General features: G+C 43.0%; 1 protein-coding gene across 6 annotated transcripts in view; it reads right to left on the bottom strand.

Annotated features, from left to right (window-relative positions):
• Positions 1-21,642, bottom strand: part of ANKRD6 (ankyrin repeat domain 6) — a 116,696-nt gene extending 95,054 nt beyond the window's left edge. For all 6 annotated transcript variants that reach the window (XM_075498363.1, XM_075498362.1, XM_075498366.1 and 3 more), the window contains exons 1-2: positions 21,489-21,642; positions 20,574-20,706 (exon numbers count right to left, since the gene is read on the bottom strand). The gene's annotated coding sequence lies outside the window, so the exon portion shown is untranslated. The remainder of the gene's footprint in view (positions 1-20,573; positions 20,707-21,488) is intronic.
• Between the last annotated feature and the right edge of the window lie 3,057 nt (positions 21,643-24,699).

The raw sequence follows: 24,699 nt of genomic DNA, 5'->3' as shown, positions 1-24,699 counted from the left end.
ACTATTCACACAGGAGAACAACACTTGCAATTTTACATCAACAGACTTGTAGCTGTTCTCTTATAAGGCAGTTGAGATTTTATATTAACCAGATTTGGAGACTGAGACCTACAGATCTGTATTTTCATCTGCTTAGGAACAGTTCTACTTGAAAAGTTTCTTTCTTGCTAGACTGCATGTTCATTTACTAACACACCTGCTAGGATGAGGATACACAGGAATTCGCTTCAGAAGTTTCAGGAGGTTTTACCATCATTATTATGAGAAGAATATAGCTCTTGCTTGCTCTGATTCAAAGCTTACAAAAACCAGTTGAGATTGAAACAAAGGCTACAGAACCAACAGGAGCAAGAAATTTCTTAACGGAATATTAGACGTGGCATCTGGGCAACCTTTGCAACAGAGTGCCAGTCTCCTCCCAAAGAATACCTTCTCTGCACTTCTAGAGGCAGTTCTGCTCAGGGTCAGACAAGGGACAAAATCTCATTATTATTCCATTCCCTGTATTTAAACTGATGTGAATTGACCATCATTAGTATACTGCAAAGAAATTTCCCCAGAGATCTAACCCCTTAGTATAGTACTACATGATAGGTATTAAAATAAGGAAACAAAAATCCTGAAACACAGTTTTTCCAGATTTATGCGCAGTGTAAATTCATGCAACAGAATACAGTAAAAGAAATGGACGTACAGAAAATGATCCTCGTTTTGATGAATGTGTTGGTTTGGGAGTGCAACAAGAAACCTAAGGAACACGTTTGCCCCGAAGGAGTTAATATAACACTAAAGCTGAAGAGCAAATCATAGAGAAGGCAGGAACTGCCAGAATTAGTCAACCGCTGCTCCGATGGTGCGAGCCTGCTCTTGGGTTCCAGGTCACGGCTCCCACACAAAAGCACACGCTTGCCTCTCCCGAGCCCTGCCCAGTCACTGCTTGTCCTCTGCACCACACAAGGCATGTCCCCCACAGAGTAACACATACACGATGACATCTTTAAGGTTGACACCGCAGCATTCTTTTCTTATGGTTTTTCATGTTTAATTTCCTTTTGAAATAAAAGCCATGGAAAACCAAATATCCAGCAGCACCTCATGCCTCTTCATTCTCTCATACTACTTGCCTATGCTAATGATCCACAGGACTTGTATTCAGGGTGTTTAAAACCACGGTACACACCTCCTCTGGTACTTGAACTACAGGAGTAAGTGCTGGAAGAAACAGGCATACAAGGCAGCAGAAGCGGACTGGCTAGTGGTGAGGAACAGAGTCAGCTTCTTGCCAAGGACTTACACAAATATTCGTAAGACATGAGAGGAATGCTGGGAGTCAAGCTTTTTTTTTTTGGAGCGGGGGAAGGAGAGGGAGGTGTTACTGAACAGTGAGAAATTATGTCTACTTGCTGGGTGCAGCATAAATGAAAACAGGTTTGGCACTTTCTAAAAGGCAATGTAGATGCAGATAAGACTTAGGGCACCTGTTATAATTGGTGTCCTCAGCATGGGCTGGAGTGGTTTTCTATACCCGTAAACATTATTATGAATATGAATTATGATTATGAAAGTATGAATATAAATAATGCAAAATGATTGTACTTGCCTTATTTCTGTGGCTGTAATGTAAAGCCTTGCTCAAAAACAAACAAAAAAATGAAATGCATACATTAACACAGCTGGGTTGATGAATGGGAACTAAAAAGCAAAGACCTGTTGCCTTGTTTGTCTCACTTTGTGCAAGTTACAAAATCCTCCTTAGAACAGTACAGCAAACAGCTAAAAATATTTTCAGCTTTATTTCTCACAGACAAATTACAGGAAAATTTTTCAGGAAACATCCAAAGCTGAAGTCCTGAATGTTTATTTCTTCCATAATTTAGAACAAAGACCTCTAGTCCTTTACCTTTCCACTTCCCTCTCTCTGGAATCGTATTGCATTTAAGCAGAGAAAGCGTCTATACTTCTAAGTGGAAAACAGGTAAACATTTGGTTATTCAATCTGCATCTGCAAAAGTTAAGCTGATATCACCATTAAGTAGAAGGCAAACATTTTAACAGGTAAGAGGATACTGTCTCTGACTTTTTTTCTTTTCTTCATAAATCAAGATAGGAATTCTAAAGCTATTCTCATTAAAAATGCCCCTCGGGTTCTCTGAAGACGTGTGCTGACATACCAGTAGGATCTTTACAATTGCAGACTTTGGGAGGAGAAGGGGGGTTACGCTTGAGAAAAGGCGTGTGCTGGGACAGACTGCACAACAATGACAGCAGCAGCGTTTTGGTACAAGACCTTTGCTTCATCAAAACATCCTGGGCTGAATATATTAGTAGGACACATTTGCTGACTCAGATGTTACAACCTGAGAGTCCAGGAATAAGTTTAGTTTATGCAATACACACTTATTTCTGAAGACAGTCCCAGCATCGGGTGAATAACCCTGCCGACAAAGGTTTGAAGAATTATCTGCAAAAGGCCTTTGGCTGCACTGACCCATCTCACGCCATGCCCACTCGTGTTACACCTTCTGCTTGCGATCAGCAAAGCTGAAATTGTTCACCAAGGTCTCAGTCCTTTACAACTCCTTCACGTTCAAACACTTCAGATACCAAGTATTAAGTAACATCCTAAACCACAAAAAACATACATTGCCTGTAGAATTATATGAGACAAATCTCTCCCATACCCTCCCTCCAGTTCCATCCTTCTCAGCCATGCTTATGAACCAGTCTGTTGAATCAAGCCATCTGTGTACCCATTATCTGCAGTTTTTATGGACTGTACAGTACCAAAATTGACATATGATCTTGCTTAATGGAACACTGTTTATTGCAAAACTTGCAATGATTTTTCAATCAAAAAGAGGTTAAAATATCCTTCTTAAGCACTACAGAGCCTTAAGATACGGATGCATGAATTCCTCTTAAGATACAGAACATTCAAACATTTAGATATATAACACCAATACAAAACACTGCAAAGAAACTAAGTAACCTGGGCAGCAATGGGCTCTAGGTGGCCCTGCCCGAGCAGGGGTTTGGACCAGATGACCTCCAGAGGTCCCTTCCAACCCCAACCACTCTGTGATTCTGTGATCCATCTAAAATATATTCAGTGACTTACACAATACAGATGTATGATTTTTAGTTAAGCATATCAAAATGAATAAACTGGGTAGCTATGTTAGAAATCAGAAAGATGTATTCAAGCATTTAGTCTCATGACAAAACGAAGACACAACCACCAGATAAACGAGGACCGGACCAGAGTGTTCCAGGCAGGTAGCCTGAACCGCTCCACCCCAAATTCATCCTGAGCTCTTTAACTATTGAAGGAGAAATGGTACAGCAGCAATGCTCCTCCACGCACATCTGAGGATACCCGACTCAACCCAAAGTAAGGCAATTTCTCTGCAGCAAACACAACTAAATCAATAATTCTAGTAGGCATATCAAAATTCATTTTCCTCATCAACTGTTCATACCCAAGGATGCAATGCTGTGATGCTCAGATCTGTCATCACAGCGTTCTTGTTGGTACTTTACAAGATGTAAAATAAACACAGGTAGCTGAGAACATGGGCACTAGTCTATAACTCCATGGTTCTGCTCCTCTTATACATTCATTTTGTCAGTGAGGTTTTTAATGCACCAGCCTAAAGGACCTAGCAGTGAGTGCCATGACCATGATAAGTTCAATAAGGTTACATTTGGATTTGTAATTCCTAAAGGTTTTGTTACTGAAACAAAAAGATAATGGAGTTAATGCAAAGAAGAATTAAAACTGAAACAAGGTTTATCACTAAAGCTGCAAAGATAGAATACCACCATGGGAATTCTCCTATACAGAGAGAGAAACTTGGCAATTATTACCTGGAAAATCAGTTCACCCTTATTTTTTAAGTCAGTGAATAACCTGCTTCAGTGTAGCAAATCACTCATCAGGGTGGTTGTCATGAATCAAGAGAAACATATCCTTTCAAAAAGTCTGACAAAGCACATGGATGAGACTTGCAAATTACAGAGAGGGAACTTGTGCATGCTTTATGTCCTATACCAGTCTGAAGGTCTTCTGAAGCCTTTCCCACTGGGTGCTTCGAACAACAGAAAGAAACAGCTTAACTTTACCCCTAGGTAACTACAGAGTATCGGTGGAAGGCAGATGTCTAAAGTAATTAAAAAATGGGAAAAGGCTGACAAGGTTGACAAGTTCTGGACTTGGGGGACTGAACTGGGGACTTGATTCCCCAGAGAAACAAGACTTTGGTGCTTAATGCACTCACTGTTATCAACAAGTGGTCAGGGACAGGAAGAGTGAGATGCCACACAGATACAGACATGCTCAAAGTTCTTCCAGAAGGAAGACTATCATAAGAAACAGTATCTGCAAAAAGTAGTCTTAATCCCCCTGTGAAGCTGTAATGCTATCCAACAGCTGATGCTTAGCAGTAGAAGTCTTTTTTTCTGATCTTTTCTGGCTGATGGATGGCCAAGCTGCCCTTCACAGCAGTATCTGTATATGCTCTGTTTGTGAGTAATCTCCAAAAGGTCATGACAGACAGTACTTTGGAAATCCTGATCCCCCTGCCTGATCCCATGGCATACGTTAAGCTGAAGGAGCTCTCAGTGGGTCGTGGACACCCTCCACGCTTTCTTTAATACTTTCTACATTCTCTGTAAGTTCTGCAGAAGACTCTTCCTCACACCATGCAGGAGTCCAGTGGTGGGAATCTGAGTCAGGTAACAAAAGTCTGACTTATGGTTCCCTACCCCAGGGCTCTTTTTTTCCCACTCCTCAAATAGCCCAGTTCCCAGAACTTCCTTCCTCATTTGTTCATGCAGAGCAACAGTCCGCTACCTTCAGCTCAACATTTGACTCATGAGGAATGCCTCCACACCAAGCTCAAAATAAAAAAAATCATATGCTCCTGTCCTATTCTACTTATATTGCAAACTAGGATCTCAATTAATTAATTTTAAAAAGCTATGTGTCAACACAAAGTACTTTCAGGCCAAATAACTGAAGTTAATCTTATGTAGCCTCTCTCAGTGCAGGCTACAGCTCAATTAAACACAACTCACCTTGAATATCACATTACTCTTCCATGTATCATACCAGCAGGCTCTTCACACAGATAAAAAGGAACACCACTAACAGAATTTTAGGTGATTAAAGAGTGTCTTTGCTACAGAGATTGCTGTCGGTGAAAGCTGCTCCTCTAGCAGGACAGAATCTCAGCTCCCAGTGAAGACCCTGCCCTAATGGCTATGCACAAGAAGTCACAGGTTCATCATCCAGAAATATTTGTACTTGTGTCAAGTACAAGGAGCTAAAAGTGCAAAGGGAACACAAATGCCCCCACTCCCCCCTGCTGCTCCCTGTTCCCCCACCTTCTCCCGCACGCTCGCCGGCCCTGCAGGAACCCAAAGGACCAACCCTGCACTGGAAGCCATCTCTCTCTGGGAACTGAAGCTGGGTTTAAAGAGACTCAGCCTCTTAATGCTTGTGGAGATTTCACACAGCTTGGAAGAAAGGAAAATCTGGAAAAGCCTTACTACACAAGCCAGGCTACTGCACTTCAGTAACATCAGGATCCCTTAGGGCAAGCACCTCCTTGGTCAGCCACTGGTAGGAACTGTGGAGGACAATGCTATTTGTTGCACCCATTTCAGTCTCCTTATGTTTCTAATTTGTCTACAACCAAAAATAGATGCTTTGGCCTTATTTTGAGTACTGAAAAGGATCATGCAGTTCCGTGTATCTGCTTTATAGTTAATAAATACTTTGAAATTTCAGCATATCTGAGTCTCCTTCATACTTTACAAGGAGCTAGCTTGTGCAAAGATAGTGTTACCACATGGAGAATATACACATTATCTGCCCACAAAGGCTGCCCAGGTCCTGAATGGAAATACGAAGAAAAAACCAAAACCAATGACAGAATAATAGAGAAGGGCAGGCCCATGTTACAGGGACATCATGTTCCTGGACCATATTCCCAGAACCAGGCAGGATTTTCCTCCTGGCCTTCTGCTACCATACCCTCATGAAGCTCAGCACCCCTGTGCCTCCTATATTCCAGGACACTCTTTCCAGACAGATCCCATTTTCACTTTTACAACATACAGAAAAAAAAAACCCCAACAAAATCTCAAGAAGGAGGCAGTTCCTGTCCAATAGGATAGAAATAGATATTCCTTCACCCAGTCACTCCTACCCAGGAACACAGCAGACCAGTGTTATAAAAAAAACCCCTGCACTGCTAAGGACTGGAAGCCTAACAAAGCTGGAAGAGCAACCAGAAAAGCCCATGAGCTGCTGATGTTGGAGTAGACAGTTAAAAGAAGTCAGAGATGGAAAAATATGCTCCAAGACCCAATCATTACTAAGGCTGAAGTGAAAGCAGAAAAAAAGAGTTTGCAAACTGAGACAGGTAAACCTAGAAGAGAGGATGAGGAAGAAAATTCTGAACATAGAGCTTTTAAAAAGCCTCAGTAGACATGTTACAACAACCACGCTGGTAAAGAGTGCCTGGAAGACCATGGGAGAGGGACAGAGATCCTTTTTCACTCTCTCACAAATTCTTTTTTAAAGGTTTGTTAAACTACCTTTTGCTCTATTCATGGTTTGTCTGGGTTCAAAGTGGTGACTCAGCACTCATTAACCACTGTCAGGAACACAACTAGCAAACAACAGGAGATTTGTAAGGGACTAGGAACAGATCAAAGAAAGCCAGACGATTCACAGATCAAGGATGAGAGATTACACCTAGAACAAAAGAGGGGAGAAGACAAAGGTAAGGAACAATACAGAGAAACTTTTGGAAGTGGCACAAGATGAAGAGGAATTTTGCTTGGGAAAATGAAACGGACAGCGCCAGAGAAAAGGTGGAGGACATCTTCATTACCTTAAAACCACAACAGTGGCCTAATATGGCCAAAACATGCGTTGGCATTTCAATGCAGACAAGGTCAAACTTCACTCCTGAACTATGCCGATCCATCCTTGGACTTGCGGCTACTGCAGCGTGATTAAGATACAGAGCTACAGCATAGTTTTGCTCTGTTGGCACTACAGGACTCAATCACACCTTATCACAGGAGCTGCATTGCCACACAACCAGCAGCTCTTAGCAGTGTACAAAACAGAGAGAAAACTAAGGAAAAGGAGGACTTACCCTGGTGCTATTTTCTTTTTCATATAGTTAGTCTGCCCATTTACCTTTGACTCAATACAGAGAGGCAGAAAGGAGGGGAAAGAAGAGAAGGCAAGTATATTATGTATTTGTATTCTTGTTTTCCAATCCCTCCACAAGGCCGGTTTTGTAAACAGAAAGCAAGCTGAGCTTTTCTTTATCTTGTTTACTACTCCCGTGACTGTAACATACCACGCAGAGCTGACAAGTATCTCTCTGCTGAACATTCTCCATTGAAAATGCATTGCAACTTCTTTTGCAACACACGTTATTTTAGTCAGGCTATCTGCACCTTAAAACACTCGGCCTATTGTTTCAACAGCACAGACCTGCATGCTGACTTATAAAAATTGTCCAATATGATATCATCTTGGCTACAGATTTAATTTCATGCAATATGAAACTTCACTGAAAATCATTATACAACAAGACAAGGAAACACAAACATTGGTTTCCTTTTTTTTTTTTTTTTAATATTAGGTGTAAGCCTACTACAACTCCCTCTGGGAGGATACTTTTCATACAAAGCCAAATTCTTTGAGTCTTATTCACGTAAACAGATTCACTGAATTAAATGAAATCAGTCACAAGCAGGGAAATCAAGTTTTGATCCAGCATTACCGTTAAAAAATATGGCATAAAAATTCATTTTTAAAAAGCCCAGGATAATAAGCATCCATCTTTAAACTACCTAATAATGCAAAGACTAGTTGAAGGTTTTGTTTTCCAGGTCTACCCTTCTGAGATTTAATACAGTAAACTAATTATAATTTTACTACATACAAGTTGTTGATAATTACCTCTCTATGGGCAATACTGTTATTCAAGTACAAACCAAGAGAATTTTGTTAAAAGAAGAGTAATTATTTTAGTATCATTTTATTCTTGATCTGTAAGTAAGCAAGGCCTGAAAATCCCATTTACAGACCATAAGAGAAGTGATTTTTAATGGTACTTGGTAAAATCTGCTAACTTTTGCATTACAGACACTTTTACCCTATCCTGTTTTTCTTGAAAGACCGTGTATATTTGGAGAACTAGTACGTTTATACACAAACCACGAGAAACTTCTCTGTTAGCAGAAGAGTGAATACTCATACTCAAAATCTGAAGCATGAGAACTAATCAAGTGAGGGTTGGTTTGTTTGTTTGTTACAAGTAAATAGCACAGACATGCAACAGATGCTTGCCTGCTATATTAAAATTTAAAATGTGAATTTATTACTAACAATCAGACTAAGACACTGTCTGTATGGTTAATGCATTTCAAAATCTTAGTATTTTGGGGAGCATGATGCTATACAGCTCCCTAGAATGATAGGAAAATCCATCATCTTAATGTAAAGCACTGTAGCACACATTTTAATCGTGTGCTGAGAAATTCCATCATAGTTTCACTCTACTCTGCTCACCCTCCCTGGCTTAGCTTACTTGAAAAGCGCACTTAGTGTTTTCCACCAAGGCAGAGTAACTGCATGTTTCATGAGAGCTACAGAGGACTAAAAGACAAAGCAAGATCTCCATTTCACTGACACTCTTTGTTGCATCTCCGGGAGACACAGAGACCAGGTCCCAGATAATACTGGCTTTACACAGCAGCCTAACGATTTGCTGAACACTTGCTTCAGCTTATCAAGGAGAGAGTCTTCATTTCAAATTATGACAAGGAGAACAAATAAACCTTTAATTTTTTTTTTTTTTTTTTAAGTTTCTTTTTGAAGTGCTGTGCTCAGTTCTACTGAATGCACCACTACTTGTTTTCTTGGTTTGCCTGTGTGCTACCAAAACCAGCTCATCCCGTGTAATTATATTCAGACACTTGCTGGAGGTACAAAACCACATACAATATATATGCAAATTAATATTAATACAGTATTTCAAAAATAATTATTCTTAAAAGCTGGAAATACATGCATCCAAATTCTGGATGCTAGATTTTGAATAACATATGCTTCTAGGTTCTATGCCAAGTATTCCACTTTGAGGATTAAAACAAAAAGAAGAAAAACCCGACATGATTCTAATAACTGAAGCAGCAACATCTTCATTTGTACGTCTGCACAGTTAAAGACATGAAAGGCTAGATTTGCTGAAAGAGTAATGGAGTGTGGAAGCCAGAAGTTTGATTTTAAACTTCTCAAGCACATGTGTTGGTGGGCAAGGATAAGGGGGAACTGAGAGGAGGCAGAAAAAAGTTGGGGTTTGTTTTTTTTGACTTAAGTTACTCCTGTAGGCACACAATGAATCTGGGATTAATTTTAAAATATGTTTTTTTTCAGATAAGAAACTCTGCCAAGGACTAGAGCTTATACCTATGAATTCTGCTTTGACTTACTGGTGTGGCATGCTACTTGGTGCACGTATTCACACCAATCTTTTATTTCTGCGGTTCACTTCTCACATCGGGTCCCATCTTGCTTCCAGATAAACAAAGTGCAAAATTCTCATTGAGAAAGGACTGGATACTTTCTGAATAAGCAAGGGAGGCCTAAATGTAGAAACAGTCAACCTGGTCTGACAAGTAAGAAGAACAAGAAGCAGAAGTGAGTTACTCTAAACAGTTTGTATTTGAGACCTGTCAAACAAATTCACCCAGGGAACTCTTTGACCAAAACGAAATCCCAAACAGCATACTGAAACTTAAAATTTTATGAAGCAAGCTGGGATGTGATTGTAATGTAGACTAGTTAGAGCTGAATGCTGATTGTTTGGACACAAGAAAGATGTTTAAATTAAGCTACTTCACATTTGTGGTGAGTTTGCATGTACTCTGTTACCACAGCTTTGCTGATGTAAAGTTATTCCTCAAGCCATGGTAACTCGTGTCCAGTCCCCAAAGATTCCCCTCAAAGGAAGGAAGGCTGCTTAAAAAAAGATTTTAAAAATCAATATTATAAAAACTAGACAGCTATGGGATAACAGGAAAAGTCCTCATCTGTATAGAGAACCAGCTAGACAGGAAATAAATGGTACAAGGAAAAAGCAGTCCATCTTCATAGTGGGGAGACACTAACCCTGCAGCCCCACGGCCACCTGCATTAAGAATATATTGTGTTCAACATACCCACTAATGAATCACAGGGGAACAGGGAAAGATTACAACAGTTAAGTGACAAAACTCACTGATAATACTAAATAATTCAGGATAAAGGCAAGTGCTGACTGCAATGAGATATGGAAGGACTTAATGACACCAAATAACCAGCCAGTAAAATGGCTGCCAGAATTCAGTACCATTTAAACACAGACTGATATTCATGGCGGGAAAATACACTTCCACTTCATATGCATAATGATGGGCTCTGAATGATTCAGGAATGAGATCTTGGATTTATAATGGATTCTTCTTATGAAAGCATCAGCACAGTCAAAAAGCAGGGAGAGCGCTAGCAATTACTACTGCAGAGAATAAAACCAAAAGCACCTTTATTCAACTGACTGGAAAGTTCAGCTGCATCCTGAAGTTGTAACTCTGGCCCTCTCTTCTCAGAAAAGGTTTAACAAAACTAGAAGAGTTTCAAGGAAGGAGAACACAAAAAAGTCAAAGGCAAGACACAATTAAGTAGGGGAAAATCAGCTTGGAGAAATACTAGATCAGCATCAGATGAAACCAGTAGATGTCAGGCTCAAAACAAGTGAGAAAAAATGGCTCTTCTTCTCACAAAGCATTTTCAAGCTGTGGTTCTCCTAGCCTTCTCCCATGGTTTTCTCAGCCTGTTTCCCACTCACTCACGTTCCCTCCTCAGCTTGAGAGTCACTGACATGAATGTCTTAAAAGAGGACAAGGAATTAAGGTGAATATATGCCACCCTTCCCTGCAAATGAAATGCAGCAACCAAACAGAGGTGAGAATTAGCCAGAGAGACCACAGAAGTATTCACCGAAACCTCCGAACCAGTCTCACGGTACCTGCGGGCAGGTGTTTGCTCAGCCACTGGCCACCGCACAGGAAGAACTGAGCAAAATCTCCCCGGACGGACAGTCCTGTCCTAGTCAGCGAGATATATCCCTCCCTGCCGGCCTTCAGGTTGACTGAAATAATGTGATTTGTGGACATGGCCACACAGAAAAGCAGCTAACATTAGGCAGTCTGTTTTTTCAAACTATGCCAAAAGCATCTATATCTCTTGGTAAGTTTTTGAAGGCTCTTTATCTTATTAGAACTTAAATAAATTAGATATGTTCTTGCTTATTTTGAGGCTAGTAGCAACTAAGACGGCTAACATCAACCCCCTCTCTTGACTGAGCTGGCTTCACTTGCCCCAAATCCAGTCCTGCTTTATCAGGCACACTGGTAGCTAAGCTGTCCATCTGCAGAGGCATCTCCACTCGCCCATCAAGACATCAGAGAAAGTGAAATGGATGATAACCTCAGTGTATGCCAGGTCAGGATTTCTTAAGCCTGGGCTTCTCCAAACTGATTAAGTGTAATCTTATGGTGGAAAAAAAGGATCCAACCTGGTAGCTGATTATTCATTAATAAAATACTGTACTTTAAATTCATGCTTCAGCTTACTCCACGCTAGAGTCTCCCATTCATATCGATAGACTTAAACCATAGCTGCACTAATGCAAGGCATTCAAGCATACTGAACAGCCGTTCCTGGAGGAAACTAGCACACCTCTGGAAGAAATCATCACACATTAAAACTGGGGTACCATCTCCTGTGCTGAAGCAAATTTATACCTGTTCAAGGGCTGGAACATGTGATCCTCCACAACCTCTTTTTGGGGGGCATCTGACATAACCCTGACAAGTCCAAGAGACTGGATTCCAGCATGTCTAAGAGAACCTAAACCCGTGAAAGAAGTGGATATCGCAGGCAGGATAACACAGGGGCGGGAGGAAAACCAAATTCTAACTACATCTTCCCTCTCAGCTTTTTTCATGCTGCCAAGTTTTTTGGGCAGAGACTCACATTTACCTGTAGAGCACCATATGACAGCATACAAAAATGATACATGATACAAGTTAAAGCACAACATTTATTCTTATTGTAACTACCTTCAGACTCTGAAATGAAAAAACAAGCTGGTCAGCAACAGCTGCTGTGACATCCACCTGCAACTCCATCATCCAGCACTGTTCAATGAAGATACCACTGAAGATAGATAGACATTTCAGCAGTTTTGTTGCCAACAGAAATCTATCTGAACTTCTTGTGTTTCCACACATGCAAATTTTAGATCCTGGGGGCTAGTGAAAGGCTGAACTTATATCACAGTATAACGAAAGAGGAAGAATGTAAAGGTTTGAGACCAATACCACTTACACTTAGAGAAAAAAAAGGGCACATGAAAAGAGCATGGTCTGAGTTTACATAGAAGCTGTGAAAAGCTATGAAAAACCCATACTTGCAAGAATTCAGAAGCTGCTGTAATGTCTGGAAAAGACAAAATTATAAGAAAGCACTGTACTTTCAAAATCTGGATTTAAACCAGAACAACAATGTCAATGAAAGACTGCAGACGGCAGGCAGATAATTCCATGGCCAGAAGAAAGACCAGCCCTAGCCTCCCATCCCTAAATCCTCTCAAAAGGCTTCAGTCAGACACAGTCTAATCACAAAAGTGGTCACAAAGAAAATGAAGGAAAATTACTCATATGTAAGCTTTACAATATACTTATGAACTGACTTAAGCAATGGGTATACTTTGCAGATATTAGTGGAATTATTTGAGACAGTAGTGATATGGTGAAAAGATCATGTCCTGCCCAAGACTCTGAACCAGCTGCAATTTCTGCAACTCTAGCACGCATATAGACATCAAACTCCTAATAAAAAGTAAAACATACCTAAAATGATTCACTGTAATCACTACTAAAAAGTCACTCAAATATTGAGCTGACGTATGATTACCATACATTCATAGTGCTTTTTTATTTTATAAAGCTAGCACTTTCCTCAGTGCTGACCCACCCAAGACAATTTAGGGAATTTTGACTCAGAAGTCTATCAGCACAATATAAATAGACTAGCAACAGGTCTTGCTAAGATGTCACATTGCAGATGCTGATAAAACCAACAGAAAATATTTTTGACTAGCTTAAAGCAATCGTCATCTCAAACTGGAAAAGAAAACGATCCCACTGCAATGCAGACACAATGATACACACCCTTATGGAATTCATTCCCATCAAATCCAAATGCATTTTCCATAATGCAGATGAAAACGCTGTCATCCTGCACCATGCCAGGTAATGCACCCAACAACTTTATCTTCAGTGGCTCACTTCACAAAAACAGATGGTCTTAAGGTGGGGAAGAAGGCAAGCCATGAGAGAAAGGGAAAGTAAGGGATAGACTGTTAGAAGAAGCTTGGTTTAAACCAGGATTTGAAGGAGGTAAGATTTCATGATCTGAAAAGTACTCCAAATATGTGTTTGATCACAACATAAGATGAAAAAGCTTTTTGGCTTTTTTGGCATAGGGCCAAATAAAATTTTCTTCAGGACTCGGGCAGACCTGCTGGGGTGCCCACACTCAGCACATCACACCCCAGCTGCCCCACAGCCCCAGTACCCTCTGCCTGGCATCCACACCAGATGCTTCCATCCACCACCTCCCACAGATGTGCCCAAATCCCATCCCAAATCACAGCCAGCTTCCCTCATGGCCATGGCTAGGCTGAGATGAAGCTAGGGTTTGGAGGACCAGCAGAAGGTCTGGACAGTAGGAAGGAGGGAGGCACAGAGGAGCAGCCAGGAAGACATGAGTGCTGGCAGGAGGACAGAGTCTTCCTGTTGATTGCAAGGACCTTGAATTTCATGCCACACACGGCAGGATCACTGACAAAGGATCAAAAGTAAAATGGTGCAAGAACAAGGCAGTAATCTACAGCCCTGCACCATATTGTGAGCTAGCTATGCACTCAATAGCACATCAGAAGTACATCACTGAGGCTACCAAGGCACCCCACCACAACCGGGTAACGCAAGAATTCAAGTTGTTGTACTGTATTGGTTAGGCCACCCAACGTGGATTCATTTATCACAACAGGACTGTTTTCATAGGACATCTTCCTCTTTCAATACACCAGATTAACTATTAGTAGTAATGTGCTAGATTTCTTTTAACCTTAAAGCCCTGTGCAGCCTTAATGCTTCATTTATCAAACACTTCTCAAAAACGTGTCCTAAATTGACACTTCGTCATTTCATCACTGTGTTTTGATACCATTCTTCGCCTTGGTATCAAACTACTGAACACCAACAGTATCCTTCCCTGCTTCACTATCAAGACCTGCACGTCTGCAATCAGACCTCAAGGGTTTTCCAGAAAACAAGAAAAATACCTGTATGGCCAGACTTGCATCACCTTGGATACAGAGCATCACTGTGTCACGTACAACCACGTCCTCCAGGGAAGCAATACATGGAGAACATCCCGACATGCGTGCATTTGAAAGGTACGCAACAAATAAGCCAGGAATTCACACATGTTTATTCTGGCTCTTCCTCACTTTTAAACACCTGCCTTCACAAGCCCAATGGTCTTCTGAATGCCAGCATGAGATAAACCAAATACAGAGGAGAAGAAAAAGTTTAGGAAGAAGCCAATAAAAGTAATTCAGTGAAAGGTCACAGCAAGACACAGGGGAGGCTTCCCCCCCTTGCACTGTTGATAATAAGAAAATTATCTGGAAAAATGGATTTTTAAATTTAATACCAATTAAAGAATCAATCTTTAAATGGAAATATTAACAAGCTATACTCATAATATAATTCATGGTTGGGTAAGCACAGATGACAATACCACCATCATTTAAATAGCCCTTTTCATCAATCTATCTCAAAATGTACAAAAGAGACAATTTAAGTGCAAGAACCCAGAATCAGAAACAGAGGCTGTCCCATGGGGCTACCAGAGCTAGAAGCTCCCAGACTAAAAAAAATGCTTTAGAATCAATTAAATCTTACAAACTGCAATTTGAATAAAAAATCATCTCTTCTTGTATTCCTCCTAAGTAATCACGTATACCAAGAAACATATTATTACCTACCAAACATGGGTTTGCTTACAATATGTAGAAAAGAAAGCTATATTTGAAGTTCATGCTTATTTTAATTCCCACTACTTATCACTGTATAATACATAAAATTTTAATTCCTGTAATAAATACATTTGAACTTGAACAGGAATTTTTAAGAAGCCCTTTCATTACTCTAAGGCCTCTGGCAACTGGCCCACACATAATTATTTGTTTGAACTCGAATAGGCAGAAATTAAGGTATTTTTCTGCTTGAAGTGTTAGGATTAAAAGAGCCTTTGGTTCAATTTCAGCCAAATATCTAGATCAAATTTCTCAGCAAGATGCTAAAATCACAGATGCTTTAAAAAATATGTAATTCTCACTTAACTGATGGCTGAAAAAATAATTTTTTCCCCCAAAGTGTTATACTTATGGAAGGTAAACCGTGAAGGCAATCAGAATCCAATGCTCTATAATGTGCTGACAAAGGTTTTTTTGCTATTAATAATTTTTGCCTCTGCCAATCCTTAGAAATATTAAGCCTTTGAGCACCAAAGCAGTAAAAACAACACCTTCATCAAATACCTCTTTTGTCTGGTACACTAATACCTAAGATAGAATCACAGAATCATTTAGGTTGGAAAAGACCCTTAAGATCAAGTCCAACCATCAACCCAACACTGCCAAGTCCACCACTAAACCATGTCCCTAAGCACCACATCTACATGTCTTTTAAATACCTCCAGGGATGGTGACTCAACCACTTCCCTGGGCAGCCTGTTCCAATGCTTGACAACTCTTTCAGTCAAGACATTTTCCCTAACATCAAATCTAAACCTTCCCCAGCACAACTTGAGGCCATTTCCTCTTGTCCTATGGCTTGTTACTCGGGAGAAGAGACCAACACCCACCTCACTACAACCTCCTTTCAGGTAGTTGTAGAGAGCGATAAGGTCTCCCCTCAGCCTCCTTTTCTCCAGGCTAAACAACCCCAGTTCCCTCAGCCGCTCCTCACAAGACTTGTGCTCTAGACCCTTCACCAGCTTCGTTGCCCTTCCCTGGACACGCTCCAGCACCTCAATGTCCTTCTTGTAGTGAGGGACCCAAAACTGAACACGGTATTCGAGGCGTGGCCTCACCAGTCCCGAGTACAGGGGGACAATCCCTACTCCTGCTGGCCACACTATTCCTGATACAAGCCAGGATGCTGTTGGCCTTCTTGGCCACCTGGGCACACTGCTGGCTCATATTCAGCTGGCTGTCAACCAACACTCCCAGGTCCTTTTCTGCCAGGCAGCTTTCCAGCCACTTGTTCCCAAGCCTGTAGCGTTGCATGGGGTTGTTGTGACCCAAGTGCAGGACCTTGCACTTGGCCTTGTTAAACCTCATACAACTGACCTCAGCCCATCCATCCAGCCTGTCCAGGTCCCTCTCTAGAGCCTTCCTACCCTCAAGCAGATCAACACTCCCACCCAGCTTGGTGTTGTCTGCAAACTTACTGAGGGTGCACTCGATCCCCTTGTCCAGATCATTGATAAAGACATTAAACAGAACTGGCCCCAATACTGAGCCATGGGAACACCACTTGTGACCGGCCACCAACTGGATTTAACTCCATTCACCACCACTCTTTGGGCCTGACCATCCAGCCAGTTTTTTACCCAGCAAAGAGTACTCCCATCCAAGCCCTGAGCAGCCAGTTTCTCCAGGAGAATGCTCCTGGGAAACCATGTCAAAGGCTTTACTAAAGTCTATGTAGACAACATCCATGGCCTTTCCCTTATCTACTAGGCGGGTCACCTTGTCATAGAAGGAGATCAGGTTGGTCAAGCAGGACCTGCCTTTCATAAACCCATGCTGACTGAGCCTGATCGCCTGGTTGTCCTGTATGTGCCACATCATGGCACTCAAGATGATCTGCTCCGTAACCGTCCCCGGCACCAAGGTCAGATGGACAGGCCTGTAGTTCCCTGGATCCTCTTTCCGGCCTTTCTTGTGGATGGCTGTCACATTCGCTAATCTCCAGTCAGCAGGGACTTCCCCAGTTAGCCAGGACTGCTGATAAATGATGGAAAGCACCTTGGTGAGCACTTCTGCCAGCTCCCTCAGTACCCTTAGGTGGATCCCATCTGGCCCCATAGACTTGTGTGTATCTAAGTGGTGTAGCAGGTCACTATAACCATTTCCCCTTGGATTATGGGGGCTTCATTCTGCTCCCCATCCCTGCCTTCCAGCTCAGGGGGCTGGGTACCCCAAGAACAACTGGTCTTACTATTAAAGACTGAGGCAAAGAAGGCCTTAAGTACCTCAGCCTTTTCCTCATCCTTGGTCACTGTGTTTCCCCCCGCAGCCAATAAAGGATGGAGATTCTCCTTAGCTCTCCTTTTGTTGTTAATGTATTTATAGAAATTTTTCTTACTGTCTTTTAAGGCAGTAGCCATATTAAGTTCTAGTTGGGCTTTGGCCCTTCTACTTTTCTCCCCGCATAACCTCATGACATCTTTGTAGTCCTCCTGAGTTGCCCGCCCCTTCTTCCAAAGGTCATAAACTCTCCTTGTTTTCCTGAGTTCCAGCCAAAGCTCTCTGTTCAGCCAGGCCGGTCTTCTTCCCCGAAGGCTCATCTTTCAGCACATGGGCATGGCCTGCTCCTGCACCTTTAAGATTTCCTTCTCAAGGAAGCTGAGAAAACTCTAAAGAATTTAACATACACTAGGAGCAACTGCAGCTGTCAGAGATACTGAAATTGGTGTTTCTGCTTTGCCTCATGTAATTATCCATCCAGACTGTAATCTGAGTTTTGATTAGAAGGTGGGTTTTTTCCGCCCTGAGTAGCAAAAAAAATTAATTTAGACACAAATCTGATCCCATAAAATCCTGGTATGAAATTTAAATAACCTCTATTTACACAGCAAGTAGGGCTGCACTTCAGTCCATCACATTTCTCCTCAGTACTAAAGGAGTGTACATGTTCAGCAGATGAAACTATGTACAGAACAGATTTTCATAAATCTGTCAATAATTCTTTACAGCGTACACACCATATTCTCTACCAGTATATCCACCTTACATGGCACTCTGTTGAAAAAAATCTCCAGAATAATTTCTGAGTAAACTAACAGCAAATATTCTTCCATACCATCACTAGCTTGTGGACCCTTTAGGAAGAGCTTAGTTACTTCTCTCTTGACTACTCCACTCCCTGTTAGCAGGTGCTGCTGAAGAATAGTTTGTTACAGCATATTGATAGCAGTTGCGAGAGAGAAAAGTGGAATCCTGAAATGCATTGAAGTCGGGTCCTCATAGCTGGACAAGAGGCAGGGAAGAAAATTAGCCCCTTGCTATAGTGTTACAGACTGAGGTCTTTCCAAAATGCAGCTCTACACCTTCTATTTTTGGTGTAGAAGTCACATATTTCATTCCTTAAGAAACAAAAGGAGCTAAAATGACTTATTTCAATTTTTTATTTGCCCAAAGCAAATACAATTCATTTATGTCTTTGACAAATATCTCCCTAGGCCAGTCTTGCTAGTGAAATATGGTACCTCATTTGTGGTTTTAAATAAAATACTTCCACTAGTGACATTTTGCACTGATGTATCTCTTAAGAGAAGATACGACTATGAGTTCTCTGGAAGTTCATCCAAAGTCCTAACCGTTGAGGGAAAAAGAGGAACTGCAAATCTAAAACTAACGAGAATAAATAATTAAAACATAGTTGTCAGATGATATAGTTACTTTAAGAACCTAAAAGCGCTTTACAAACATTCACCGTTACGCCACCTATCCAAACAGATAAACGGTATTATTAGTAGTATAATTATTATTACTATTATACAGATTTAGAGAGTACGGAGCAGCAAGGTTTTTTCTTACATCACAAAAGGACGCACTGGCAAAGTCAAGCAGAGCTGAAGCTGAAGATAAATGGAGAAATACAGCTCGAGGCTCAATCGCTCATTACCATGCCCTACAAGTACCTGATTTATTAAGGTTTAATGAAGTCCAAGAACATAGTAAGTTTGACAGTGCAAACTCCAGAACGTGCCACCTGTGACAGAGCATGATGCTAAGACTGGTGCTGCAACCACATTACATCAGCAAACATTGGAGCCCCATTTGTGGAGCCTGCTTCCCACAGTTTCTGTTCCCCAAAAAAGAAAAGAGTTCTGCAAAAAAAGCTTGAAGAAAAGCACCTGGATGATCAGGAGGTTGATCACTTTATTTTTACCCATCATTTACTGATCATTTCATTTCTAGTGTTCAAAGCCAGTCTCCTACATGAGGTTGATAGCACTGTCTGGGTAAAAATTAAGAAGCAGGGGAAAGTGAAAACTTTCCCAACCTTGTACTATCACAAAGCTACTTTTTAATTTTATTACCATTTCTTTTCAAATAAAACAACAAGGAAAAAAGCAATGAGATTAGTACTGTTACAGAATCCCCATCTACTCTCGCAGACTAATAGGTCCTCACTGACACAAACAGGCATACATCATCTACATACCAGGCGTCTAAATAAGGATTTCTATAGACCTTAAGCACTCACTGAAATCGAAAGGCAGGTGCCTAATATTTTATGTAGCCAGCCAACCGTCGTTTTGGTACATGCAGTGGATGTAACTAGTATTTTCTGCTCAGAAATTGTTATGAAGTTCTGAATTACTCTCATTAGGCTATGTCTTGTGGTCTGCAACGCAAATGAAGATCTTACCCATAATCATAATCTCAGAAACACTTTGTTTTCCAAGTATCTAGAGCATGAAGATTACACAATACTTGGAACTTGAGCCTGCCAAAATAAGTTGTTATAAAACTAGCTGCACACCCGGACATATCATGTTGAAAGCAAGCAAGTAAATAACATTCTCCTCAGAATAAGCCATGCACTCAAACAGTCCTACCAGAGGATCTGGATCATGCCTAACTAATGCTGCACAAGAATTCAGTCTTTGTTACACTTTTCCACCTTTGAACAGAGCGAGATTTACTGATCTGCACAGTAGATTGCTCCTTTAACATTGGTAGGACATTTTAAGTTCATTTAAACAACTAATGGAGGGAAGATCTCCCTGCCAGTAAGACACTTCCTACCCCTCAGTTTTTTCCGTGTGAATGAAAGACAGACAATAGCAGACAACATGTCCTTTTGGTCACATGTATTGAAGAAATACCAAACAGACACCCAAATAATCACTTCACACATAATCATAAAAATATAAAGATATTGGTTATGCCTTCTAAAAAAACAGAGCACTGTCTGCAGCCTATGCTGTGATGCACACAACACCCCAGGGCATGATAAGCCCTTTATTAATGCTTGCAATGAAATGAACGCTGCAGAACAATTACACGCCGTAGCCATGGATTTCTAAAATCGGAGAGCCATACCAGCAGCGAGCGTATACTCACAAGGTGTTGAGTCCTCAGGGGAAGCTGCTGTTTGCAGTAAACAAGTGGAAATAATTTCAGTGGAGTTTTCAGGTGATGTCAACAACAGGAAGGATGACTTTGAGCCAGATTTCCATTTCTCATCAGACGCGGCCTTAAAAGTTGGAACAAGAGCGTTACGGCTCCTCGTTTATACCCCCAAACCTGCAATTAAAGCCCGACGTAGACACAGGCTCCTGTATCTATGCGGCAGCCCGGAGAGTTCGTCTGTGCAGGGCGGGGGGGGGGGGGGGTGTCCCTCCCCGGACCCTACTCCGGGGCCGTAGTAAGGAAACACTTTAATTACTCGGGCACCGAGCACTGATTTTGCAGGGCCCGTACCCAGCTGCAGCCCCGCCACAGCCCTACCACCTCCGCGACCACCTGTCCGCCCCCCGCGGCCCCCCGCCGCCGGCCCCAGCCCGCCGCCGCCCGCCGCGACGCGCTCCCCCCCCCTCACCACAGCCACACGCAACCCCGGCGGCTGGGCGCGGGTCTGCGCCCGGGGGCCCACGCGTGCCGGCGGCGCCCCGCTCACCTGCGCTCCCCCCCGCGGCACACGCTCCCCGTCGGGCGCGGGGCCGGGCACAGCCCCACCGTCTCCAACAGCGGGAGCCTCCGCCGCCGGGCTGGGCTGGGCTGGGCTGCCCCGGAGGTGGCGCCGCCGCCGCCGTGCCCGCTGCGAGGGCGACACCCAGCGGCCGCGGCGGGCGGGCAGCGCCCCGCCAACCCGCCCCGCCAGCGCGGGCCGCCTCCGCCCCGGCGAGGGGCCGTGACAGGACGGGCCTCCCGGCCCGGACCGGCCCGCCCCGCGCCCCCGGCCCCCCGGCAGCCCTTCCCCACCGAGGAAACGGGGGAGGTCGCGCGTGGAGGCGTGGGGCGACGGCCCCCCCTTACCTGGCACCGGCGCGGGCAGCGGAGCCAACGGCGGGTAGGGGTGGGCTAATGCGAGCGGGGAGCCAGGTCTCGATCGCCAGCCTGGCCTCGAGCGGGGCGAATTACCCGCCGCTGGCCAGGAACGCTGGGCTCTGGCCGGAGCGAGGCTCCTGGAGAGCTGGATGCTCTCCCGAACCGAAGCTCATTCGCAACTTAATTGTGGAAGCTCGTAATAATTTGCGTAGGAGCAGAAGTGCTACAAAAGCAATTTCGGGGAGGCCAGATGCCCTTCCCTCCAGCAGGGAGCCAGCCAGCGGGCTTTGAAGTCTGGCTGAAGGTCAGAGAGGGCTGACTTGAAAGCTGGCTGTGCCTCACCCACCCCTCTAGCTATGACAACGTCCCAGGGACCTTTGGTTCACCGAAGTCATGTGCATGTGTGAGCAATTACGTGTGTACATGGGTAATTCACAAACTGGTCGGGAGGCAAGTTAGACGGGACCATCTGTAGGCACCAGTACAGGAGAAAGGAGTTGTGTGGGTAGGCCGAGTGAAATGATAAAAATGGGATCTGAAGAAGAAGAAGAAGGAGAAAAAGAAAGCAGCTGTTCCCCGTACAATGCCTGATCCTGCAGGAACATGGCTTTCAAAGGCCGTTCCTCTGGCTCAAAGGCATTCTCGGGATGATGCCCTAAATGAACTAAACATTGAAGTATCACAGGCACTTGTGTGACAAATGTATTCTTTTGAATGTTTTTGCAGATTATTCTACTTACGCGTTTTTCACGGAACAATTGCGATGGTATTCATCATTCTGTGGCAATAGTCACACCACAGGTTCACATCAAAACCCTTGGTGCTCCACAGGAAAGATTTACTGACTGAATTTTGTATTCTGACGCCTCTCTGATCTCAGCAAAGCTTTGTAGCTTTGTCAAAACTACAGCACTAGTCTGAATTCAGTCTGGTGCCATTACTGAAATTAGAATGTAATTGCTAAAATACATAAAAATATGTTGTGATTCCTCACGCTATAATTTTGTTTGCTTGTTTCCATATTCAGGATAGGCCTACTTCATGGGAATTTTATTTTATTTGATATTGTGTAAAATTCTGATGTAGGAATGGAAGTATTCATGTGAGTAACAGTTAAGCTATATGTTAATTAAGTTCCATATATGTAAATGTTTGCAGGACTACTTTGGCTATGTTTGATCATTATGACTGGGAAAGAAGACGTTAACACATTGCAGAAGAAGGCTTTCTTGGCACTGATGTGCCACCAGTCTATTTAATGGGAGTTTCCCCCCTTTAACAGAAGCAGGATGAGACGCTGTCACGATCCTGCAAACCTAGATGCAGACGGGCTCCCCTGATTGTGTGGATGTCAGTGGGGCCATTCCCTGTGTTTAATTACCATTCACCTTTTTTAATCCAGACAGCCAGTTTTGTATTCTTCTGGATTTTTTTTTCTGTTGGGAAGAGAAACTCATGAGAGATTCCCTCCGTTGCCTAAAACAGAAAGCGTGTCATGAACTGCAGCTCCCTGCTGACAAAGTTCAGTCACATCTAATATTGTACACGTCCTATATTCAAAGACACAACTCCATGTCAACCTGCTCTTACTACAAGGCCTGTGACTGAAGGTTGGGTGCTGCTTCATGATGTGCAAGAGGCTTCAAAGTTAAATGACCTGACAAAAGAAAAAGAAGGAAAGTAAAAGGCCAGGTGCAGAAGTGACAGAGAACAACTTGGTGGCAAAGGAACAGAGGAAGAACAAGTCCTGAAGATTATGTGGAGTCCAGGACAGATTATATTGCCAAGGGGTTGGCAGAAGTGCTTCAGCCCTACTCTAAAAACCTATCTGGCGATGGGCCTGGAGTCTATGTGGCTTTGAACCTGAAGCTGTGGTCAAGCAGGAAGGTCACTGACATCAGTGTTGGGAAGAGCTGCATTGTAACCAGTCCTGTCATTCCTGAGCTTCTACACCCTGATTTAGTATTTTAATATCTCCAAATTATTCTCTCTCTCTCACCGGTGATGTTTCATTGCTCTTTGTATAAAAGAAACCCAATAGAGACAGATTTCTGGGCAAGACCCACTTCCCATAGCAAGCCTTAAAACCTAACGGCCCTTTCTGCGCAGAGGTGGTCAGCCGATAGTCCTTCATTACAGACCTGGAAACTCTCCTCCTCTTTCCATCAGGAGTTTTCAGCAGATTAATGCCTCCCGGGGCTGTCCCAAGACACAACGCTGAAAACATGACTGCTAAAAATTCCTGCTCCAAACGTAAGTCCTAATTCTTTGTAAGGGATTTAACTTTGAAGTGTTTCCCATAATCTTTTGGTACATTGTTAATGTTCCAGCAAAACTTCCAAGCAGGTTGATAAGTTGAGAATAAAGAAAGGCATTTCAATAAATTCTTGCATTGGTAGATTTGTCATGATGTGGAACATAAGAGGGGGGTTTCTTCCCCCTCCTGGACAAAAGTGTGCCTCTGTTATCTCAAGTGGGTTTAGTACAGCTGGAAGGCCTGGTGATGAGAAGACTGTCATGCAGCGTAGAGGTGGGAAAATAATCAGCTGCAGGAAACATGTGGAGACTCCAAACATCAGACCAACCATTACATTGAATGGAAGGAGGGAGAACAGGACAGGAAGAAGTAGTAAGAGAGAAACAGAAACAGAGGAAAATGTGCTGCTGGAGAATCGGTAACTCAGCTGCCAGTCACCACAGCTGGCAGCATGGGATGACAGCCAGGGGCCAACACACGCTCCGGTGCTTAGACTGGTACAAGGCAACAAGAGCAGCACTGGAAACTCCCGAGAAGGGGCCTGGGTGAGGGGCAGAAAGTCTGTCTTCACGGTGCAGGTGTGGAGGAAGCAATGGCAGGGAGCTGAGTGCACCTCAGTCTGCCAGGGGCTTCAAAATCCCACCCTCTTCCAAGAAGGTTTCACTACTGTGGCTTTCTTTAGTCTTCCTTATTCATCCAGAGTATTATTTCTAAAATAATCTCACCCACACTGAAACCGTTACCATCCACCATTAGTGCCTAGCTTAACATTTTGTGCCTGGCCATACAACGACACGGTCAGCACGGAGGGAGTACCGGGCAGGCTGCTGGCAGTGCCGCCGGCACCGTTTGGGCCCCGGGCGAGCACGGTGGATCTGTGATATGAGCAGCGTGGGGCAGACACGGGCCCTGCCCGAGTCCCGCGGTCTCCCACATGCTGAA

The sequence above is a fragment of the Mycteria americana genome, chromosome 3 (assembly GCF_035582795.1).
Source record: "Mycteria americana isolate JAX WOST 10 ecotype Jacksonville Zoo and Gardens chromosome 3, USCA_MyAme_1.0, whole genome shotgun sequence".
Taxonomy (NCBI): domain Eukaryota; kingdom Metazoa; phylum Chordata; class Aves; order Ciconiiformes; family Ciconiidae; genus Mycteria; species Mycteria americana.
Note: the sequence above shows the minus strand (reverse complement) of the source record. Positions and strands in the feature narration are given on the sequence as shown.